This window comes from Canis lupus, chromosome 17 (genome assembly GCF_003254725.2).
Source record: "Canis lupus dingo isolate Sandy chromosome 17, ASM325472v2, whole genome shotgun sequence".
In the NCBI taxonomy this organism is placed as follows: Eukaryota; Metazoa; Chordata; class Mammalia; order Carnivora; family Canidae; genus Canis; species Canis lupus.
In genome coordinates this window covers 33,823,107-33,841,787 of record NC_064259.1, presented here as the reverse complement: position 1 = coordinate 33,841,787, position 18,681 = coordinate 33,823,107, and the positions used below count along the sequence as shown (strand labels likewise).

Genomic DNA, 18,681 nt, shown 5'->3' with positions numbered 1-18,681 from the left:
TGAAGACTAAGGGGTGGTATGAAAGCAGAAGGAGAAATTACAGGGAATAGTTTAAAGAAGTTTGGCAGGATTTTGTCTGGCTTATTCATTGCTGTTTTTCCAGCTCTAGAAAAGTACCTGGCATATGGCAAGTGCTCAATAAATATTTGTTGAGTGAATGAAGAAGAGCAGAAACAGAAGATTAACTTGAGCTGAAGAATGGTAAAGGGGCACATTGGAGTAACTGAGCCTGCTTGCAAGCCAGGGTTACCAAGGCTTCCCTCCCTCTTCCTCCTTCAGCTGGAAAACCTGATTTCCTAGACTCTCCGCTAGATACCTACTAGATGCTTCCCCCCCCACCCCACAGTACTATTCCCCTTACTCCACTATTCAGTTTGTACTGTAAGCTAATATAATGACCATTCCTTAGAAAACAATTTCTCATCCATATTAATTTCTTATTTTCCTCAGAAAATACAGACGACTTGAAAAAATTAAGTCCGATTAGCTAGAAACCTGATTTCAGGAATACCATCAGATGATATTGTAATTGCACATTTTTAGATATTCACTACTCTATGGTCCTTTAAAACACCAAAATTTAAATCTAGTAGTCAAATGACCAAATATTGTATCGAAACATTGTAAACAAATTTTATAAAAGCCTAAAGGTAAAATGGCCTGTGATTTAAATAACAATAAACAAAAAAGGTAAGATTTATTTAAAATTTTTCTCTCTCCAGATGTCAGAAGTCTAAGGGTTAAAAATAGGTATTTGAAAAAATAGGGGTACCTGGTTGGCTCAATCAGTTAAGCATCTCTTTTTTTTTGTTGTTTTCTTCAGTTAAGCATCTAACTCTTGATTTCTGCTTAGGTCATGATCTCAGGGTTGTGGGATGGAGCCCCTCCCTCCCCCATCAGGCTCTGGACTCAGCATGGAGTCTGCTTAAGAGTCTCTTTCTCCTCCCTCTGCTCTTCCTCGTACCCCATGCTCACGCATGCTCTCTCTTTCTCTCTCAAAATAAATAAATAAATAATAAATAATAAATAAAATTTAAAAATGAAAACAAAAGTTTAAAAAATAAATTGTAGGGGGTGCCTGGTTAGTTTATTTGGTGGAGCATACTGATTCTTGATCTTGGGGTTGTAAGTTCAAGCCCCACCCTTACCAAAAAAAAAATAACAAATTAAAAATCTTAAAAAATAAAAAAAATAATAAATTGTAACTAGAAATGTAAGTAGTCTAAGTGGTTCTTAAGTACAATGAAACACTTGGACTATAATAGTAAGATTAAAGGCCTGGAGGATTCCCACCCCTAGTTTATGGTTCTTCATGGATATAATTAAAGCACGTAAAGGCTTTCCAATGCACTTAAGAATCAGTTTCCTTTTGCCTGCAGACTTTAGGGAGGTAGTCTTTGAGTTCTTATTATAGGTCCATTAGAGGAGTAAGCTTAATGGGTGTTACTGTATTAATTTGCCTTCAGGCAGTCAGAAATTATTTTTGGAGAAAGACAGGAAGAAAAATAAAATGAATTATTTGCTTTTGATCATGGCACTCCCCTTAGTTTCTTTTCTAGATAATTTTATGTGCACGTGCATGCAAACAGAATGCATGTGTGTGCATGTGTGTGTGCCCCCGTGTAGGTAGTCAAGAAGCTTTTTGGATCTATCCTCACCCTCCTCCTAGTCTAAAGCTTGGCTTTGCCCACACTGAGTGCTTGATCAAGGTATGAATGATCTGTGATAGCAGACCATTTCCAGTTACATAGGCCAATGAGGGTCATTATCAATGTCCTTCCAGCACAATAGTGGTTCTTCATTCTTGGGTACCTGGGGACTTGCACTTAACTAAATGGTCATTTCCAGAGAAGTCCTTGCTAGCCATGTCCCCTCAATGTAAACTGTGAAGGCTGAAGTTTTGGGAGGATTTATGAATATGGTAGTCTATGAATGAAAATGATACGAGATTACCTCAGACCTAAAACTTTCATTCCAAAATGGCAGCATTTTTGCACCAACCTGTGTGGCAAGAAGTGATCCAGGTACACACATGTACCCAGTCCATGCCATAAGATGGGCCAAAGCAAGAAGTTATTCGTATGGAAGCGCCCCCAGGGAGCTTCCCAGCGCCAAGGGTGTGGGGAAGGCACCTTCTCATCAGTGAGGAGCAATTACTAATCTCAGTCATCCAGGATTTTGCACAAAACCAGGCTCACTGGGGGATCCCTGGGTGGCTCAGCGGTTTAGCGCCTGCCTTCGGCCCAGGGCGCAATCCTGGAGTCCCGGGATCGAGTACTGTGTCGGGGTCCTGCATGGAGCCTGCTTCTCCCTCTGCCTGTGTCTCTGCCTCTCTCTCTCTCTCGCTATGTATATCATGAATAAATAAATAAAATCTTAAAAAAAAAACAAAAAACAAAACAGGCTCACTAAGATGGCCCAATTGCAGGTCAAGAAACATAATGCACAGAGATGCCTGAGTAGGATCAAGTCCCACATCGGGCTCCCTGCATGGAGCCTGCTTCTCCTTCTGCCTATGTCTCTGCCTCTCTCTGTGTGTCTCTCACGAATAAATAAATAAAATCTTTAAACAAAAAAAAGAAAAAAAAGAAACATATGCACAACTAAAGACATGAACAGACATTTCACAGAGGATGAAATACAAATCACCAACAATTCTGTAGAACAAGAATATTTGATATGTGAAAATTAAAATAAATAGATAACTATGCCAGAAATCAAATTGGGAAAGTTAAAAAAATACTATTTAGCATAGATTAAGAGGTGGGTAAACAGTCTTATATACTGCTAATAGTTGTGTAAAATGGTTAACATTTCTGGAGAGCACGTTAGTATTTATCAAAAGCTCTAAAATGTGACTTACCTTTAACTCAGTAACTTCACTCCTAGGAATTAGCCCAAAGGACATAATCAGAGCTATCGGAGATATCTACCAAGGAGTCTCATCACAAGTTTATTTTTTAATGTGCAAAATAAAAAACAACCTACAACAAGAGGAGATTACAAAATAAAGAATACTGTACGACCTTAGGATTATAAAAGAGATGATTGTATGTATATAGATCTATGGATAAAAGAGTGAAAAAATATCTACAAGAATGTTAACAGGGACACCTGGGTGGCTCAGCGGTTCAGCGCCTGCCTTCAGCCCAGGGCATGATCCTGGAGTCCTGGGATCGAGTCCCGCATCGGGCTCCTTGCATGGAGCCTGCTTCTCCCTCTGCGCGTGTCTCTGTGTCTCTCATGAATAAATAAATAAAAATCTTTAAAAAAAAAATGTTAACAGTGGTAATCTCTGAATTCTGGGACTCTGGGTGATTTTTATTTTGTTCTTTGTACTTTTTTCTATCTCTGTAAACCACTTGCATTACTTCAGTAGCAGCAACAGTGCTGTTAAGAACAAATAAAAGGAAATGTACAGGATTCCAAGCACTAGCCCGGTTCTTTTATGGTTTAATTACAATTCAGGAAATGCAACTAAACTCCTGCTTAGTCTTCATACCTGCTCGTGGAGGAGTTGGTGTCAAGTGTCTAAAGCAGAGAACAGAGTTCTCATGTACTTCCAGAGAACTACTTCTCATGAATAATGAAGTCAGAGAAATTGGACTGCTTGCATAAATGTCTTCTTTGACCCACACTTCCCTATTTGGGAGCAGAGTCACCTACAGGGTAGATGTTCTCTTGTAGACTGTGCCCTACACATTCCTGCCCACCTGGGGGGCTGGGGACTCCAAGCAGCTCATGATTATCCTTAAAATGAGGGGTGCACTTAAGGGAGAGCCAGGAGAGTTGGTGGGAGCACAACATTTGTGATGCTTCTCTCAAAGCTATGATATAAATCCTCCCTGAAACTCTTCATGTTCTCCTGTCAACATTAGATAAATCAATCTGGTCCTGTAAGTGATTTCCATGCCCCAGTTCACATTGTCCCAATATTCCCTATAATATTTAAAGTCTTGGGCACTGTAAGTATATTATGTAAAAACTAGTAGGCATTTACATAGAGCCAGAATACTTACAGGGGTAAACTTGAGAGAATTGGAGACAAGGTTTTCCCTCACTCATGTTACCAGAAGATGAATTATTACACATTGCCTTCAAAGTAGAGTGAACAGTGAAGAATAAGCTCCCTTTGAGGAATCTGGTGAGTTCTCTCTGTAGGGAATATTGAGGTTTCCTCATACCAACCCCTCTAAAGAAAGACTATTGTGAAGTTAAAGAAAGGCAATTCTTTTGACATGGAAATTAAGACATATTTTCTTGGTGAAATCCCTTAGTAACGAGCCAGTACCTTCTCATGTCTGTGCCTGTGTCCTGTCATGTCCAGTATCTTTATTTGGTTTTTAATTTTATTTATTTATTTGAGTGAGAGAGTGCAAGAGCATGAGTTGGGGGAGAGACAAGAAGCAAGGGAGAAGCAGACTTCCTACTGAGCAGGGTTAGGGCTAGTGGGGCTTGATCCCAGGACCTGGGATCATGGTCTGAGTCTGAGACACTTAACCGACTGAGCCACCCAGGCACCTATGTTCAGCATATTTATTTAGTTATTTAAAGATTTTATTTCTTTATTCATGAGAGACACAGAGAGAGGAAGAGATACAGGCAGAGGGAGAAGCAGGCTCCATGCAGGGAGCCCGATGTAGGACTCGATCCCGGGTCTCCAGGATCACACTCTGGGCTGAAGGCAGGCGCTAAACCTCTGAGCCACCCAGGGATCCTATGTTCAGCATCTTTAAATGAGCACAGCTAATCCCCTGAATGTGCAAGTTACCCCATGAAGATGTAGTAAAATGGAAACTCATACAATTCTGGGGGTATGGAGTCCTTCTGGGTATGATCTTCCCAGCGGGCAATTTGTCAGTGTCTATTGAAAGCCTAAAACCATTCATACCATTTGCCACAAAAAATACAGTTCTGAGAACTTTTCAGAGAAATAATTTTTTAAGTAGGCTCCACTCCCACCATGGAGCCCAATGCAGAATTTGAACTCTTGACCCTGAGATCAAGACATGAACTGAGATCAACAGTCAGACACTTAGCTGACTGAGATGCTTGGGCACCCCAGAAATAATTTTTTTAACATGCAAAAAGACTACATAAGAATCTTCATGACAGTTTTGTTTACAAAAGTGAAAAACTAAAAAAAGAAAAAAAAAAGTCCAATGATTGGAATTAGTTAAATAGAACATGGCATAATCACACCATAGGGTACTAAGAGGCAGTTATTCATTACATACTTCTTATGCATTTGAATAATATTTAAGGAAGGCTCATGATATAAAGTGAAAAAATATGTACTATAAACCCAATGTAGATATATTATATATACACATACCTACACACAACACACATTTGTTACATATATATACATATATATGTATACACTCACACACACACACACACATATATACATATATATATATAGAGAGAGAGAGAGAGAGTGTAGTCTTAGTAGATTGCCTTCTCTTCACATATCATGATTCTATTCTCCATCTTGCATAACTGTAGGATGTCCAATCCCATCTCCAGTTTTTTCTGAGAATCTCCAGCAAGTATTTACATATTCCACAATCTATCCTGGTTTCCACTGGTCACCTGCTCTAGGACTCTTCCCCAATCACCCCAGAATATCTCATAATGGCTTTTCCAGCTGGCTGTCACCCTCTAATCTACCTTACCATGAAATATGAAAACCTTCTTCCTATTACCCAAGATACAGCTAACATAGGCTACAATTTCAGCAAACTTTGTGAAGTCTTGAAGATTACATGAGGGAATTACAGTGCAGAAAAAGAAAACTTAAAAGTGGATATTGGATATCACCTCTTCTAAAGCTCCCTTGTGGAACCCTTTCCAGGGGCTCCCTCTGAGCAGTGCCTCCTCTCAGCTCTCAGCCTGCCGCTGTGGCATAGGAGCTTGCCCCACTCACCCTCCGGGATGGGGCTCTCTCTTTGGTACTTTTGACCCAAGTCCTGGAGGCCCAACTTCTTATTTCTTTATTTAATTTAATTTTTTTAAAAAGATTTTACTTATCTGTTTATTTGAGAGAGGGGGTGGGGTGGGGAGGAGGAGCAGAGGGAGAGGGAAAAGTGGACACCACGCTGAGTGCAGAGCCTGACACTGGGCTGGATCACACAATCTGAGATCATGACCTGAGTTGAAATCAAGAGGTGGACACTTAACTGACTGAGCCCACCCAGGCACCCCTTCAACTTCTTATTTCTGACCAACAACAGAGGAAATCAGACATTTCAACAATCTGGACAGAGGTATACCTGCCCCTGATAAAAATATGGCTGTGTGTGTGTGTGTGTGTGTGTGTGTGTGTGTGTAAGATTTTATTTATTTGAGCACACGAGCAGGGGTAGGGGCAGAGAGACAAACTCCATCCCAGGACCCCAGGATCATTGACCTGAGATGAAGTCAGATGCTTAACTGACTGAGCCATCCAGGTGCCCCATGGCTTTTTGTGTTATTAAACAGAAGCCTCAGCATCTCCATCTAAAACATCTGCATTTGGATTACTCCAAATGGTTCAGGATGTCCCTAAGGACAACTGGTTGCCACTACTTTTGGATCCTCAAGAACATAAAAACAGTTGTTACTTAAAGACGAAGTCTATTTTCTATCCTTGGAACAACATTCAAGAAAAGATTTTAAAAATTCAGAATGCAGTTTCAGATGCACCATAACAACAAATAATAACCAAGAAGTTCTCACTATGTACGACAGTAAGCACTAAGCATCTATAAACTCATTAATCTTCCTGAGACTCCTCTATGGTAAGTGCCATCACTGACATCCCCACATAGGTGGGGAAATTAAGACAGAGAGCTGTTAAATAATTTGCCCAAAGTCACAGAATCATTAAGTGGTGAAGTGGGGCTATAGCTAGGTACTCTCATTTGAGAGATTTAGCCACTCTTAGCCACTATATTGTATTGCTTCACAGGATGGGAGGAAAGGAAGAAATGGAAAGTAAAGGAAAGAAAAAGGTGACTTGATGTTTTTCCCCAAATTGTCCAAAAGGAACTTTACTTTCAGAATTAAGAACTAGAATATATCTATATCATCTACATCTGTATCTCTATCCCTCTCCATATCTGTATTTCTGAATGTGTTGGGAAAAGATACAAAAAGCCACTTTAGGCATTGAACCTTCATTTCCATGGTCTACACTGATCCTTCCTACTTAACCATGACAGTAGACTTCTTTTCTCTAAGAAATGCTGCTCCCTTCCATAAGTAGGCTCCCAGGAGACTGTATTTATATTCTGTGACCTCATGCTCTGGCTTCAGTTGACTGACCTAGGAGACTACCTAACTCACATCAGGCCAATACAATTTTCTTACTTAAAGATTTCAACTTGGAATTGAGAGCCAGTTAGTCAATCTGGGATAGTCTCTTATACAGAAGACGCATATAGTCAGAAGAATTTAACTGCTATAGCAACCAATCCCCAAATTTCAGGTGGCTTTAGTTTATTTCTCCATAATATCATAGTTCAATGTAGGTAGATGGAGATGGGGAAATGCTATGCTCCACAAATTTTATCAAGTACCCAGGTTCCATCCATCTAGTGACTCAACTATCCAACTATTCTCTAAGGCATTTGTCAAAGGAAGGGGGAGAGGATTGAGGGGTCTGGAGTAGGTTTTGTAGTTGGTCAGGTCTGGAAGTCAGATGCATCCCTTCTGCCCACATTGCAAAGGCTCATTACATAATCCCACCTAACTGCAAAGAATAGTGGGAAATGTAGTCCAGTCATATGCTCAGAAGGAAGAAAAAATGAGTAGGTGATCATCTAGTTAGTCTCTGTCGCGACATACAAGTTTTGAACTATGGAGTTTGTAGTCTGCTCTATGCATTAAAAATCTAAGAAAGCTTATTTGTAGAGAGACAAGAATGAAGAAAATGTCCAGAAAGAAGTAGAGATTACAGGGGGTGGGGGAGGGGAGAGGAGAGATAGAGAGAGAGATAGAGATGATGGAGAGAGAGAAAGAGAGAGAGAGAATTGTATGGTTTCTGGCTTTCTACTTTGTGACACCCCTTTTGTTTTGTTTTGCTTTGTTCTGTTTCCATATATGCATAATTTCTGTAGTAACAAAAATTGTATTGAGATGTAACTTACACCCCATAAAATTAAGCCTTTTAAATTATACAATTAAGTGGTTTTTAGTATATTCAGAGTAGTGCAACCATCATCACTATCTAATTCCAGAGCATCATTATCCCTCACAAAAGAAACTTCAGGAGCACCTGGCTGGCTCAGTTGGTAGAGCAGTTGACTTTTGATTTTAGGGTCTAGGCTTAAGCCCCATGTTGGGTGTAGAGATTACTTAAAAATAAAATCTTTTTAAAAAAGAGAGAGAGAGACTCTAGGCTCATTAGCATTCACTCCATTTTCCACTCTGCCTAACCCCTTGCGACTACTACACTCTTTTCTGTCTCTGTAGATTTGCCTATTCTGGCCATTTCATATAAATGGAATCACACATTATGTGGCCTTTTGTGTTTGGCTTCTTTAACTTACTCAAGGTTCATCTATGTTGTAGTATGCATCAAACTTCATTTCTTTTTATGGCTAAATAATATGCCATTGTATGGCTATATCAATTTGTTTATCCTCTCATCAGTTGATGGGCATTTCAGTTGTTTCCACTCTGCCCATTATGAAGAATGCTGCTGCGACATTGGTGCACCAATTTTGTGTGCACGTACCTTTTCACAGAAGTGGAATTGCTGGGTCATGTGGTAACAGCCCTATGGATTAACATTTTGAGGAATTGACACTAGTTTTTAAAAATTCTGGCTGCCCTTCAGCATCCCCTCACACAAATACATTAATTCTTTCTTGTTTCTCTTCATTAATCAACGTGAGTCAGTTTCAATAGTATTATTTGTGACCTCAAGGACCTTAACAAAGTCACATATTCCTGTTGCTTCTGGTTTAGACTTTCCTGATTCCTTGGTCCCCCTTTTGGCTCTACTTTTGCCTGCCTTTTTGATAATGCTTTAGTTTGGCTTTTTTTGGCTACAAGCATCAGGCACTCATTCCAGTTAGCGCAAGAATGTTTAGAAAAATTCATGATAAGATAATGGGAGTTTTCTGAAACCCAAGATCAGGAACCATAATGGGCTGGCTTCAGAGAAACCAGCGCCAAAAGCTAGTTCTCAGTTTGAGGTTGCAGTACTGACCCCACCCACAGAAATTTGTAAGTGTTCACAGCATTTGATCATTGGAAATATAGTTCAGGCATACCCCTTTCTTTTTTTTTTTTTAAAGATTTTATTTATTTATTCATGAGAGACACAGAGAAAGAGAGAGAGAGAGAGAGAAGCAGGATTCATGCAGGAAGCCTGACATGGGACTCAATCCCGGGTCTCCAGGATCATGACCTGAACTGAAGGCGGCGCTAAACTGCTGAGCCACCTGGGCTACCCAGCCATCCCCCTTTCTGTCCTGCTACTAATGGGTCATGTCTCTTTTTGCTTTCATGCCACCTCTCTGAGAAAGGGACTCTGATTCATCCAGCATCTCTTCCTACCTGGCTACACAGGTCAAGGGAATCTAGCCAATCTATGGATTGGCTGTCCTTGAATCAGGTACCCACCTCTTGTCCAATCAGCTGTGAGAACAGAGAGCTGGATCACAAGGAACAGAACATGACTGTTGGACCTAACATTTTCTTTAGCAGGGATGAGGGGTTAGAGCAGTTTCCACTAGATGATACTGGTATAGAAGGGCATGGCGATTGATCTCTTTGTGGGTGGTTGCTATTTTTAGTGAAAATGGATCACTTCTTTTTCAATTATTTGCTGTCTTTTGGCCTTAGCAATTCTGTCGGGATATAGTTTCTTGTATCCAATCTCCAGCTGTATGCATTGCAATTAAGGGAAAGAGGAGCCCGTGGTCCCACCCCAGGCTCAAGCACCCCCCCTGTGAAAGGAGCTGAATTAGGCATAGGCGATAGAGACATTCTGTCTTCTTGAATGGTGTGAAGAGTGAAGGAGTAGAAAGGAGTCCCTGAAAACACCCTGTTTCCTGTTCCCCTTAGCGCTCCCCTCACTCTCTATCTTCCACCCTATTCCCTGAAACAGTATGGGCTAGAGCCACAGTCAAGGCTCAGAGAGTACAGCTAATTGTCTGCAATTGTCAGCTCTACTCTCAACATGTCACAGCTGGAACAGAACAGGAAACTCCTTGAGCCGAAGTTAAGCATTGGGATGGGTAGAAAACTGGCTGTAAGTACTTTCTTTCTATAAGGACAGAACCCAGAGATAGAAGTTTATTTATAAAAGGGAAATGCAAGGATCCCTGGGTGGCTCAGGGGTTTAGCTCCTGCCTTTGGCCCAGGGCGTGATCCTAGAGTCCTAGGATCAGTTCCCATATCAGGTTCCCTGCATGGAGCCTGCTTCTCCCTCTGCCTATGTCTCTGCCTCTCTCTCACTCTCTCTCTCCCTCTCTCCCGCCATGTCTCATGAATAAATAAAATCTTAAATGAGTAAATAAATAAAATCTTAAAAACAACAAAACAAAAAAATAAAAGGGAAATGCAGGTTTTAGTATGTTAGAATGAGCAATAACTTTTGAAATGAAAACTTAAACTGTTATCATTACAATAAGTTCTTTCCAGAACATTAAATTACAAGTGTATATGTCCATAGTTTTTTCCTTGACAAAGCCAAAAATTTTAAAAACCCATTCAGTTTTAGAAAATCTTCCATTTGGAAAGATACACTGATTTCTAAAGAGGGTAGGCTCATAGTCTGCCCTAATTTTATTTCTTGTTCATTGTATTTTTTTTTAATGTGCTTCCTGTAGCTAATATCAAGTATGGATTTGCCAGATTGTCTGGAGATATTCCAAAAGAAATATCTCACCCATATCTTTAAGGAAAAAGGCATTTAGCATACACATGCCTAAAAGCTAAAGTAGCTTGAGGGTAGGGATGGGGGCAGTGATGGAGGACAGAGAAGGCAGGGTTTCATTTTTTACTAGCAAACTTTTGACCAGATTTTCTGAATCTCAGCATTTCAGGAATCTGGACTGGCCAAGTCAGTTGTGAAAGACTCATATGCAGTAGGAATCGGAAAAAGAAAAGATTATTTGCATGAGTTTTTCACTACCTAATTGGATACGCACTGTTCCATAACTGGGCACAACACAAACATTTTTGTTTATTTTAAGGCTGTCTGCTGACCTGCATTATGAGTTTGCTCAGCAGGCCAGCGTGGCACAGAGAGGCAGAGTGGAGAGCCCAGACCCAGGACCTCTGAAGGCCAGTGCTAGTATCATCACTTGAAGGGCTTTTTCAACGCTTGCTGGCTATTGTCGGAATAGTCCTTATGAAGGCTGGCTCTTGGTAGTTTCAGGAGTCTTGTTGATTTAGCAATCAAATTGCCCTTTTAGAGTACTCGTATATTCCTACATATATTCCAAAAAGGCTGAATTCCCATTCACAATATGGATGTAAGATGTGACAAGATGGGGCTCAGAGTCTTCCCAAAGTGATGCCATGGATTTTAGAGAAGAGATACACAAAGAGATACTCCCCCCTCTCCTGGGGACAGATTGGCCAGGAGTATGAACCTAGGAGCTAGACTTCATGGGTTGGAATCCTTTCCCTTCTTTTCCTAGCCCTGCAATCTTGGGCAAGTTACTTAACCTGTCTGCACCTTGACTTCCCAATCTGTAATAATGGGGATTAAATAGCCCCTACTTCAGAAGCGTCATAGTATTAAATGAGTTAATATTTTGAAGGTGATTAGGGCATTGTGCCACAGGTAGTAAGCACTTACATGTTTGTTCAGTAGAAGTAAATATACCAAAAGCTTGTGTTGATTGGCTCCAGAACTCTTCAGATGAGAAAAGGCTGCATGCTAGAAACAGGTGAGATCCTAGGGAAGGCTCAGTGGATTGAGCGTCTACTTTCAGCTCAGGTCATGATCCCAGGGTCAGGGAATAAAGTCCCACATTGGGCTCCTTGCTCAGCGGGGAGCCTGCTTCTCTCATTGCCTGCTGCTCCCCCTGCTTGGGCATGTTCTGTCTCACTCTTTCTCTCTCTCTCTCTGACGAGTAAATAAAATCTTACCAAAAAAAAAAAAAAATTAAATGAGAGAGACATTTCATACCACTGAAACCCAGAATCAAGCAGCCATTCACCCAGTTCTGCCTACTTCTACAACAGCAGAAGGCACACTCCCCATAGGCAACTCTGTGCTAAGCAGAAAGGGCAAAGCTGAACCCAGCATGTCCAGGATGTTCTTCCAAGCTTGTGAGTCAAATAAATCACTCTGTCCCCAGGGAGGTCAAGGGACAGAAAGGGGGCAGGAATTACATTAATCGAATGCCCTTCATTTAGAAGGCACATTCTCTTCTGACAAGGACTCTGCAGACATTAAAAGAAGGGAATCTATCTGCAGTGCATGTATGGAAAGATCTCTAAGGTAACATTTTGGGTGAAAAAAAGCAAAATGCAGAATATGTATAGTCATAAATTTATGTAAAATTTTATTAAAGGACATAAATATGTACTACCAAGAATAAACAAAAAAAAACAGTAATAGTTATGTTTTGGGGGAAGGACTCAGGGAGAATGGGAAGTTTTTATTCTTTTATACTTTTTAAAAGTTTTGTTTTGGGGGCATCTAGGTGGCTCAGTGGTTAAGCAGCTGCCTTTGGTTCAGGGAGTGATCCCAGAGTCCTGGGATCAAGTGCTGCATTGGCCTCCCCGCAGGGAGCCTGCTTCTCCCTCCACCTATGCCTCTGCCTCTCTCTCTCTGTGTCTCTCATGAATAAGTAAATAAAATCTTTAAAATTGGGATGCCTGGGTGGCTCAGCGGTTGAGCGTCTGCCTTCGGCTCAGGGCATGATCCTGGAGTTCCAGGATCAAGTCCCATGTCGGGCTTCCTGCATGGAGCCTGCTTCTCCCTCTGCCTATGTCTCTGCCTCTCTCTCTCTGTGTCTCTCATGAATAAATAAATAAAATCTTTTAAAAAAAATCTTTAAAATGGTTTTATTTTCTTCCCATATATTCACAACTTTTATTATTATCATTTTTTAATGCTAATGGGGTTGTCTGGACTGTAGGATTCATGATTATTGTTGTTTTTCATCTTTATACTGCCCTGCAAAAATAAGTTATAATGCGTATTATTTAAAAAAATAAAAACAGGGCAGCCCTGGTGGCTCAGCAGTTTAGCGCCACTTTCAGCCTGGGGTGTGATCCTGGGGACCCAGGATCCAGTTCCATGTCGGACTCCCTACATGGAGCCTGCTTCTCCCTCTGCCTGTGTCTCTGCCTCTCTCTCTGTGTGTGCCTCTCATGAATAAATAAAATCTTTAAAAAAATAAAAATAAAAACAAGGCAGCATAAGAAAAAAGTGCCTTCTTAGCTTCAGGAGTCCTAATGAGCTATAATCAGAGAGACGCCAGACTAGTCAAAATTGGAAGAAAGAGCTATAATCACAGGGAAAAAAACTCTCTCCACAACTTGAAGTGTCCCAGAAAAAGCAGCCGTAATGACAGCACACCGACTTCAGGAAAAGCAGAGACAAGAGGAGCTGTGGCAGGGCCTGCAAGGGCTGGTGTGGGCGATACTGTGAAATTATGTCAGAAAACAAAAACTACCACGACGACCCAGGGACCCCGAGAACGAGAGAGACAAAAACTGCCACGCAAGGCCTGGGGACTCCCAAGAAACAGACCGAAGGGGCTGAGGTGTAAGATAAACCAGAAGGAGTTTAGGAAGAAATGCTGAAGTGATTCTGATTCACGGCTTGATGGGACTCAGGACTTGAGTGGCCTTAGAGAAACCGGGTTAGACTTGTATAACCATGGCAGTGGGCTGGAGAAACAGGATGGATGGTCATTACCCCGCTGCCTCGGGTAATCAGAACGAGGTCAGTGTGACAGACCCACAGCCAGGAAAGGTAGGTGCCTCAATCACGAATCTCATCTCTCCTCCTTCTGCCTGCCAAAGCTCTGGCAGAGAGGAGCGTCATTACAGGAAAGCATGCACGTGGCCTAATTACTTGTCCCATTCTTCCACCACTAGACCAGGCCCAGCAAGAGAATTCCAGAGAATTGATTTTCATGGGGACGAAATACAGTGATTCACTGCCCAAATCACTGAACAGATACTTTAAGGCCCAAATTCCTTATGGCAGCTTTGATTTACCACACGCTCCACGTTCCAGCTAGAGTTTGAAGGGAGCCTCGCTGCCCACGTGAAGCCATTTCTCTCTGTACTCTGGCAGTTAAATGCTCAAGAAGAAAGATTTCTTCAACTTCCTTTGGTTCTCACAAAACGAAAGCAGCCGTTACATAATAAAGCCTGTAAAAAAGGCTCCATGGGTTAAGAAGTCCCCCGATGTTTTTCCTGCCTTCGGTCATTTTCTTTGTTTAAAGTATTCAGAAACAGTGAAAGTTCAGGAAGAAAAGAAACATCTCCAACAGGAAAATGAGTGAGAGAGTTAGGCAGCAGCTAAGCTCACTCAGACGGCCATGAGGCTGTAACTTAATCTTGACAACAGTCTTTCTTTCCTGGAAGAGATTCGAACAGCGATTTATCATTTTATAATTTGTGGTTTAAATTGGAGCCATAAACCAAGCAGATGTATTGGTTTGAGGCACTTTTGATTCCTGTTAAGCCCCAGGAGGCAGGAAGACAGCTTCAATCTTGAGGCCCCAGGCTCTTGGGGTTTCACAGAGAGAGAGAGCACAAAGGACGAGGTTTCTGTATTCACTCTCTTTCCTTAGGAAATGTATGGAATGTACGCCTTTGTTTGTTTTAGACTTGGGGGAAAAAAAGCAGACTTTGATAGCTGGAGCCAAGAGCTGGCCCCCTCATATCTATGGAGGGTGGGTTTTCATATGTTCCAGGGTCCCCTGGGAAATGAGAAGCTGGAAGCCAAGAGGGGGAAATGGGTGGAGAAAGGGGAAGCAGGGGGAAGGGAGGAGTGCCAGAGATAACTCTGCTGACTTCACAGTTTTCCACTGGGGCCTGCCCTGCCTACCTCTGTTGACATCAAAGCTCTCTGCGCCTGCTCCGTCAGCCCTGCCTGCTGCCGCCAGTGGGAAAGAAGGAATTGGCTAGGAGCCCTAGCACAAAATTAAGAACAAAATTTCTGAAATTAACTTTGCTTTAAAAATTTTTTTCTTCAGCCCTAGATGGCAGTTCTGGGGTCACCTCACACTGGGGTTCAAGCATCCACTGAGAGTAGAAGACAGCTTTTACAGAGATGTCTTCAGAAACTTGAGCAGCTTCCCAAGGTGTCTCACTGGTTCTACAACGGTGTTGGCTGTCTGTGGGCCTCTGGGTGTGGCTTTCACAATCATGTTGGGGCGCCTGGATTTGGGAAGACTTGCCTCCTCTCCTTGGAGCAATGCAGCACATCAGATTTTTGCTGGCAGCTGAGCTCCCATGTCTGTTGCCATCCTGCTGCTCCCTGCTGCTCCCCATGCTGGGATTTACTTGTTTTCCTTCCCCTCTTTCTTTTCCCTGCAGTTCTCTTATCTACCTGGTCCCTGGAGGGAAGCAGAGGAAATAAGATGACCGCCCTGTCTGCTGTCACTAATGACTTGGCATTCTAAGCCCACGATGGAAAGCATCGCAGCACCCTCGCCAGACAGACGCAGTCGCCATGGAGTCCACATGTTCAAACCAAGTTCTAGAACCCAGCTTTAAAAGATACACATGTGTATGATATTTCACAATTCTCTCCTTCACCAGCCCCAGACAGTACTGGAAGTGTTGGCTTTAACCGTCTTCTCGGTTTAATGTGAATTTAAAGATGAGCCTGGCCTCGAAGTGGGTGCTTTGGAAGTCCAGCTCCAGCAGCAAACCTGAGCCCTATGAGCAGTTTAGAAGGTTCTGTAACCGGTTACAGATCAAAGGATGCCAGTGCTCTTCCTCTTCTAACTTTATCACTGCTGGCCCTAGGTCCTGGCTCAAGAAAGTTCTTAGAGGAGTCTTGGCCTCAGCTTTTCTGGAACATGGCCATACTGCAGGCTGTCTATGCCTGCTGTGTCCAGCTTTGTACTTGGACAGAAGGGCATATCGAAGAACACACGATTCTCATCCTTAAGGGAAAGAATAGAAAGGTCACATTTTAGATAGGAAATCCATGAAGGAGATAGTCCAAACCCTCTGTTTTAAAACCAGGGGTTTTGAAATTGGAAAATGAAAGCTTAGACCAAGTGAGTTAAGAGACTTACCTAAAGTAAGGTTTCACTGGTTAATGCCACAAACAAGAATCAGAATCAGAGTCCATTTGTAGCAAATGGATCCTGTGGATCCAAATCCAAACATCAGCGTCACTTAAAACCGGCTTACTACAACAGATGGACTGAAGTTCTTACACAGTTAAGGTAGGTGACAGGAAAACCTACCCTTGGTTTTCTAGATTCAAACTAACTCTACCTATAACCCCGTGCATCTCCCCCACCCCCCAACCCCCCAGTTCTGAGGTTTCAACCGAGTACTATCAACACATTTGAAATTGATTCAAAATGGTTTTTGGAGAACAATTTCCGTTCAGCTTGCAGGCACTCTTGAGGCCCTCTTCCAAAGAAGAAACATACCGGCATTCTATCTGGGCTAGACCCAAGTCAGGCTCTGCCTGCCTGGGAGTGTGTTGTCTCTGTCTTTGACAGTCTGATGGCTACAGCTCCAGGCTCCTGCACTTCAGTCAACAAGACGAAATATCTGCAGTGTTGGCTCGACTCACAGGCCTTAATCTTCAGCTCCCACAGAGCTGAGACAATTCTTTTTTTAAAGAGGCATTAAGGATATATTAAGCTCCTCTTCTCTGAATTCCCTTCCCGAGATTTCCATCATCACCCCTTTGCTACTATTCACTAAACTATCCAGTATGACCTAGGTACTAGAGAAAACAAGACAGACTTGGTCCATACCCTCATGGGATTTTTGGAAGTGCCACGGGTAATCACTGCAAAACCAAATTTGGTTGAAAAATAAAATATGACGGACAGCCCACAGCCTTCTGTCTCCTTCCTGCATCCACCCCACCTGACAAAGCGAGGGATCTAACACTCACGTTCTTCAGAGTTCTCTTGGCTCACTTCCCAGCTGCGGTCAAATTCTCTGCATGCTTATTCCTCCTTTTCTGGATTACTTGTGGAATTGCCAGGAGGGCAGAGACGTGAAGAATGCAGGCAGTGAGGAAAAAAAAAAAAGCATCTGCAAACCATTGAGTGAAACCAGTTGCGGTTGGACAGAGTCAGGGTTCTCAGTTGCAAGCAACAGAAACCAACTCTGTCTAATCTAAGCACAAAAGGGATTGGTTGATCGGCTGTCGAGTAACTCACCAGAATTAAAGAGAAGGCTAGAGAAACAGGCTCAGAAAACACAGGGATCAGTCAGTCAGGCTCACACCCTGGGCCACTGGCACAGTCACAGCACAAAAAGGGAGAGCTGGGGACACCACGGCAGCTGCTGCTGAGTGCCTCACCAGAGCCACCACCTGCAGCCCTGGACCCTGGACACCACCTGGGCACACCTGCCCTGGGAGCCTCGACATCTTCGTTGCCCTGCAGCATCCCCCAGAAAGGACTCTACCCTGTCCTTGGCTGTTGGTGGCTTCTTCTTTTAAACAGATTTTATTTGAGAGAGAGAGGGCATGAATGTGTGTGTGTGTATGTGTGGCGGGCGGGGTCGGGGTTGGGGAGCAGACCCTCTGCTGAGCAGGGAGCCCCTCTGGGCGAGGGGGGTTGGGGGGGGCTCCATCCCAGAACCTCAGAATCATGACCTGAGCTGAAGGCAGACACTTAACCCACTGAGCTACCACCCAGGCACCCTGGTGCCTGTTAACTTCCGATTCCGTCTGAAGTAGGTGCACCTGATTGGCCAAGTCCCACTGTGTGTCCATGCCCAAGGAAGCTAGAGAAGAAAGTATCTGGCCTTTAGGGCTCTTTCTTAGGGTAGTAAGAGTCACAAGGTTGCAAATGTCCTAAGCTTGGGAGAGTGCCAAAAGGTACTCTGACTAATCCCCCTTCTTCTAATCACAAGTCAAGGGGGGGGGGGGGGAGGGGGGGGGGTGGGGGGGGGTGGGGGGGGGTGGGGGGGGGGGGGAGGCTGGATCAACACTGCTGGCCTACCAGAGAGTTGGAAATGAGCCCAGGATCCACATTCTAGCACTAAGGGCAGTATCCATTGACCTGAGAAGCAAGCCCTTTAGGATGGCCTGCACAGCCATTTGACCTCCTCCCCAGGAAGGAGGGAAAGACTTCTCCCTGGCCATCCTCTCTCCCTCCCCGGGTTCCGGGGTTGTGTGTGTGTGAGGTGGGGGGAGCAAGGCATGAGGCTTCCTGATGGCTCAAGCAGCCCCTGCACCTGTACATAAATTAGCTCTGCCTATTCCAGCCATCCTTTTTGTGTCAGCAGGAAGGAAATCAGAGCTGACGCCGTCTAAAAACAAAAGACCTAAGCCTCTGTCAGAGAGTTTTACCTTTAACTTTGACCTCTCATCCCAGACCTGCTATTTAGTATTTTGATAATCTGTGGATCTTGACATAAAAGTGATTCATCTTGGTTTTGTCACTATAACCACCAAGCACAAGGATTGTTGCATCTGAGATGGGGACAGGTGGGTAGGGACCGGGGACGAGTGTGCTAATCAGCAAGCCCTCAAAGCCCCAGGCCACAGTTTCCTTT

At 43.0% G+C, this 18,681-nt stretch overlaps 1 long non-coding RNA gene across 1 annotated transcript; it reads right to left on the bottom strand.

Moving 5' to 3' along the window:
- Positions 1 to 12,490: 12,490 nt before the first annotated feature.
- LOC125752811 (uncharacterized) lies at positions 12,491 to 17,586 on the bottom strand. Its single transcript, XR_007403174.1, has 2 exons — positions 17,066 to 17,586; positions 12,491 to 16,088 (listed from the first exon to the last, which is right to left on the bottom strand). It is a non-coding gene; the product is annotated as an uncharacterized LOC125752811 (long non-coding RNA).
- Positions 17,587 to 18,681: the final 1,095 nt, after the last annotated feature.